Raw genomic sequence first — 6353 nt, 5'->3', positions numbered from 1 at the left:
ATTTTGCTTTTTGGCCACATTTTCCATGAATGTCATTTGGTGATGAAAATTTTCCATCTATCAAAACATTGGTGAAAGTTTCCCCCATTCTTTGGAATTTTTTAAATTATTATTATTATTATTTTATTGTTCAACTGAGCTCACATGAGCTCAGGATGAGAACATGCCCTAGACAGACCCTTGAAATTATATCCTTGTAGTTCTATTTTTGTTTTCTGCTAGAAAATACATCTCTTCTACTAAAGAGGGACTTGGTAGTCTCGCATCACTCCCACCAACCCCTCGGCAAACCCTATATTACGCCCGTGAGGATCTTACAAGCGATCTTTCGCTCAAGCGTCGCCAATTTGGGTCAACCCGTTTGATGCATGCAGTAACTCAATCAAATCAGCACTTTTCCAAAACAACGTCATCCATTAACTCATTCAAATCAAGTCTTAAGAAATCTCAACTAAATCCAAACTTTCCTTCTCTTTCACTACTCATACCCAAATCAAATCAAATCATACCAAAACATCAACTATGATCAAAGTTGGTTGGCCCATTTAACGCATGCGTGCATTATTATTTTTGTTTTTATCTACATTTTGTTTTTTTGTTTTCATTTTTCCTATTTCATTTTTTTATTACCAGTTGGTTGGTTTTTCCTCGGCATACTACTAGAATCGGCGCAGACCTATACGTCGTGGTTAGTTGGTAGGGTCGCCTCCATTCCGGTTAAACCACCCCCACCAATTTTTTCTATCCTACCTATTTATTTAAACAATTTTGCTAAAACACGTCTAGATGTGCCATAAGCATTGCACATCGAAGTCCTATGTCACTGATCCTACGCGGAGATCCGTGTGAGTATTTTCTTTTTGTTTTCCTTTCCTTTTTATGCTCTATTGTGTCACTTAGATGTGCAATAACTAGGGCACATCTGGATGTGCCCTAGACAAACCATTTATTTAAACTGGTTTTTAGCTCACCGGTCTACTTAATTTGGTTTTGTCTTCCAAATTTAGTAATGTAGTTATGGAAAGAAATTAATCTCGGTGATATCTAATTAATCTTTAAAGACCAAATCTATAAAAAGGAATAAATTTGATAACACAAGACAACATTTTGAAAAAAATCAATGTCAAATGCATCATGGATACATTCTTAAATTCTTTGATTAAAGAGTTTTATCTCTTGATATTTTATTATGGTTGCTGATATATTCATTCGCATATCACTCTGAGAAACATTTTTCGTCGGGAGAAAAAACAAAGGAATAAAAGGAGAGTAATTTACCGATAAAAATGAAGTCGCCAAGGCAGTCTAGTGTGCAAGAAAATTTTGAATATGTATGTGAGACACAACTAATGTTGAATTACTATATATTCCCTCGTTGCAATGCACGAGCAATTAACTAGCATCAGTAGTGGGTTAGTTAAAGTGCCAGTATTATGTTTCGGTACAACGGTTTTGTTAAATCTATCATTGAGGTGAGATTATGTGGGATGTTGACTTGTCCCATAAAAAATTATGTGGACACATGTGGGCCTCCTACTTATATTATGCGACAGATATGGATGTGGATCTGGATGAGAGTTGGGTTTGTTCTATTCAATTACGGTTGTCTGAGCGGAATAATTTTCCTACTTCATAAGATGTGACAAACTGCATTTCACTAGAGATGGATTTGCAGCAAATTGCAAGAACACGCCATTCTTATTTTTTTTCACCAAGTCGTACAATTTTTTAGTTAGGATGCATTGCTTGGTTGCTTCAAGAGTTAATAATGGACATAGTGGTGTATCAGTTGCATGCCCAACAACGGACATCATATTTTTATGGAATGCACGACATTCAACTATATGTTACAACGTGGCATTTTCTCAGAAGACATTGGGTCTGCCTTCTTGGCCCAGGGGGCGTCATAGGTGGTGCACGCCTCTTACCTCTTGATGGGGGTGGCGGATTGGCACAAACATGGTGGGAGGGGATCAGGGCGGAGAGCTCGACGGTTGGCGGGGGGCTCCTCCTTGGTAGTCCATGGAGAAATACGATGTGAAGGAGAGAAGGCGCCATGGCGAAAGTGGGCATCATCCAGTTTAAAAGGAGATGGTTCCAATGAGAAAGGTCTTGCTACAGCGGAAACCGAGCGGGAAGGGGAGGGTCTGGCAGGAAAAGGAAATGGTGTGTCGTGGCGTGGAATTTTTGTGTTGGACCCATGTGTTGGAGATAACATCCCAGATAGTCCGAACAACCACGAGAATGGCGATAGAGAGGACGAGCTCGTTTGCTCTCGCTAGGTGGACCAATAGAGCAGTTCGGCTGTGGTAGGCCTGTTCGGGCATTAATACACATTTACAGGAGCGTACGTATGGCGTGAGGGTAGTCTACGCGGGGGGCAACGAAGTGTATTGTTAGTACTGTACATAATATCAGCGCGCGGTACAGGATGGGCACAGGCCACCCGTTCCGTCCAGACAACGGCATACGCATCACGGAAAAAGGAAATATGACAACGCGGACCCACTACATATGTTTCTCCGAGAAGAGTAAAAAGATCATTTGAGTGATCTGCGGCGCACTCTGGAAGCCGAGAAGTTATGGTGATGTGCCGCTAACCCTGCAATTGTCCATAACCAACGGCTGTGAATCATTAAGCTTGTCTGTGACGGATTCGCAACAGTCAACTGGAAAGGATGACCCTCAAGCCCCTGGCTGGACTAAAAGGTAAAGAGATTGAATCATGTTGAAACTGAAGTGTTCATCTTGGTCATGCTTAACTAGGTATCTACTGCGCTTATCTGAACGATTTAGATCTCTGATATTATGACCAGTCTTTTGTGTTGTCCATTCATCCGGAGTACCTTGTTCTGAAAAAAATAAGCATCCCTGTGCACATTGAGTTACATGAATGCTTAATTCTTTCCCTTCATGCTACTGAGCGTAGGTATGCCCTGCTGAAACTGTGAAACCATATTTGTTTTCCTTTTGCTGCACTGGCCAGTGATGGAACGGTGAATTCTACTGACAACTCCAACATTTGAGTTACATGAAGCCTGAGGCCTCTCCTTCTCTCACTGATCTTGGTTCTTGTTTGAGTTACATTTAAACTTGAGCTACTCCTCTTCGTGTCCAAGCTACACTTTTCTACTTGTTGTTTTTTCTGAAACCTCTGTTGTTCTTTGGCCAATGATGTCTTATTGCAAGTAAAATATCTGACACGCTTGTACTGCATCTTCATTTTGCCGTACCAGTACTGCATCTTCATTTGCTGCTTTGTATCCACGAGCCAACCGTAATCTTTTTAATCATGGATTCGCCGGTGAACTGTGATCTGTACTCACTCTAATGAAGTGACAAGTGGCATACGTTGCGTCTCTGAGGTGTTCTGTTTGGACTTTGGGTACAACAAACACATGATCTAGTTCAGTTGAGTTTGGTCAGGTCTGTGGCCAAAGCTTCTTATCAGTCCAGTTTCTTTACTCACAATGAAAAGAACCCGCTGCTTCATTTCTGCTGTGATTTCTCCGTTTTGTTACTCGATGATGTATTTTCAATATTCTTAGCGTGCTGGCGATACGATTGCGCATTCCAGTCACTCACAGTATGGGCAGCTTTCATCTTCAGAACACTTGAAAATTGATCTAACGGGCTAATTTCTTGCCCCATTTTCAACGTGTAAACTTCAGTTACACCGAGTGCATTGCGGAGAATAGCCTCTTTGCTGGTTAGTTCATCTGTTGTTTCAATGCTGATTACGATTATTATTTTCTGCTTTGTTTCGGATGACAGTAATTTCCTTCTGCTGCTGTAATCTATTAGTATTAAATACGTACTTCTTTTCCTGGTATTAGATGCATCTCCTGAGGCCTTGTTTGGATTCTTAGGGGGTGTTTGGTTTAGAAGTCCTAGGACTTTTTCTAGTCCCAGGGACTAATCAAAAAAGACTCGCTAGTAGAGTCTTTTTCTAGTCCCTGTAGAAAAAGTCCCTCCTGTTTGGTTCCTAGGGACTTTTTAGGGACTTTTTTTAGTCTCTGGGACTAAAAAGTCCCTGAACCAAACACCCCCTTATGCTGCGCCACCCCGCCATCCGTCGCCTGCATCTGACCATCTTGATTTTGTGTTGCAATTTCCTACTGACCTTGATTGATTTGCGCGAGCGCAGGTGCCGCCGGTCAAAGGGTAGCCAAGCTGTTCCGCGGGGACGATGCTTCGGTGCCTTAAGTCACCTACCCCTTTGTGTGTATGAAATGTGGGCCCAACAGGTGGCTGGCCCACATGTCAGTGACCCAAAGGCAGGTGCCTTTAAGGCACCGAAGCTGCGTCCGTCCCACGTGGACGATCCTTCGGTGCCTTAAGGCACCTTCCGCGCGTAGGCTTCCTGTCACCTTGTAGAAATCGCATCCACCTATCCCCGGTTGCCATGGATTGAAGAACACAACTAAGATATCGAATCCACACACACACAAAAAAAAGCAAACACTCGTGACTCAAAAAAAAGCAAACACTCGTGACTCCAGATCCACGTTGGTGCTTGCTGTGACCATGCTTCACGACGAACGTCACCACTACATTGCCGCAATCCGGGCACGGGACTACAGGCAGGGCCACCGGATCTGGACCTTGGTTGGTGTTCGGTATGAGCTGTAGCTAGGTTCTTTCACTGGATTTTGGCGATCGAATGAGCAGATGGGTTGCGGGGTAAGCTAGGATAATAAATGACCTCGCTGGACCGCACAAGCACCGCTTCTACCATGTGACGATCACAAGCTTCCACCAACCACGCCGTGAGGACCAGACGGCCGTCAAAGTCTCCAGCCGTTGGCCCCCCAGGGGGCGTCTAAAAGCGCCGCCTGGGGGTGAGCCGGCGCAAAAAATGATCCTGGGGCGAGTTGGTCCCCAGCCGTCGGCCCACGTGGCCACCCCCAGGCGCGTATTTAAGAAAAACACCGTTCAGCGAAGTTATGATAAAAACTAGTTATATTTCGGCCAACCATGGCAAGTTTCGGCGAAATTCGTCCAAACATTACATTAACCTAATCTAAAGTAAAAGAAAGTGGCTGAAGTCGTCGTCACCATCGTCGTCGTCGGCCTTCTCCTCCTTGACGCGGGTGCCCCTGCTGGACCCCTGCCCGGCGTCGCCTTGGCGAACAGGCGGCGGCGCATCGTCGTCGTCGTCGTTGTCGCATAAGACGACGACCCCGCCTTCCTCGCGGCCGCGTCGGCGCTCCTCGAAGCGGCGTAGGGCGGCGCACTGGCGCTCCTTCTCCTTCTCCCGGCGCGCCTTCTCCAACGCGATGGAGTCCTGGCGCGCCCATTCGAGGGCTGCGTCGTTGTCGTTGAACTCCGCGTTCACCGGCGCCAGCCCCGGCTCCGTCTTCACGGGCGCCAGCCCCGGCTCCGTCTTTGGCTTGACGAAGCGCGGAGGAGCCGACGAGGACGAGGCGGGCCGGCCATCCCCGTTGATGACGATGCCGGCGCTACGAGTGCGCCGGCCGAGCGGCATCTCCGCCGGGCTCGGCCTTGATGCCGAGCAGCGCCAGAGAGCCGAAGGAATGGGAAGAAGAGCGCGATGAGGAGGAAGAAGAAGAAGCGCCAAATCTCCTCGGCGCCCATGGCCCGACGCGTCGGTGCTGCGCCGGGGCGACCACCCTCGCCGGGGGGTACGCCAACGGCGGGTCGTTGCCGCCCTTGAGGTACGTGAGCACGCCCTCGAGTGTGCGGCCGGGGACGCACCACCAGAGGTGGCGTCCCTCGCTGTTCTGCCGGCCGCCGACCACCGGAGCGCCGTTGGTGGACGCCAAGCACTCCTGCTGGCGGCGCTGGAAATACGCCGCCCAGGCCGCGTGGTTGTCGGCGGCGTACTGGGGGAGGGAGCGATGGGCGTCGGTGAGGGACGCGCGCACGATGTCGACCTCCTCGACGAAGTACCTCGGTTTCGCCACGGCGTCGGGCAACGGGGGAATGGGCACTCCCCCGGCGCTGAGCCTCCATCCCGTTGGCCCGGCGCGCATGTCCGGCGGCGCCGGGATGTTCGCCTGGAACAGGAGCCAGGACTCCTGTTCGCGGAGCGAACGGCGGCCGAAGCCGTTGGCCGCCGCCTCGTCTCCGGGGAAGCGTTCTGCCATGGCGACGGCGGGGCTGGGCGGGCTCGGGAGAGGTAGAGGGAGGGGCGGCGGCGCTCGGGAGAGGCAGGGAGAGGGAGGGGCTGGACGTCGGCGAGGGGGGGCTGGTGTGGGCATAGGGGAGTGGAGGCCGCCGGCTTTTATAGCCGGCCCGCGCCCGTGTGTACGCGTGCGAGGGAAGGGAGGCGTCGGCGCGCCGTCCCGTGAAGCGCCGCCCGTGAGGAATCAATGGTAAGGCTGGCCGGC

This window comes from Triticum dicoccoides, chromosome 5B (assembly GCF_002162155.2).
Source record: "Triticum dicoccoides isolate Atlit2015 ecotype Zavitan chromosome 5B, WEW_v2.0, whole genome shotgun sequence".
NCBI classification, from domain to species: Eukaryota; Viridiplantae; Streptophyta; class Magnoliopsida; order Poales; family Poaceae; genus Triticum; species Triticum dicoccoides.
This window is presented reverse-complemented; position numbering follows the sequence as displayed.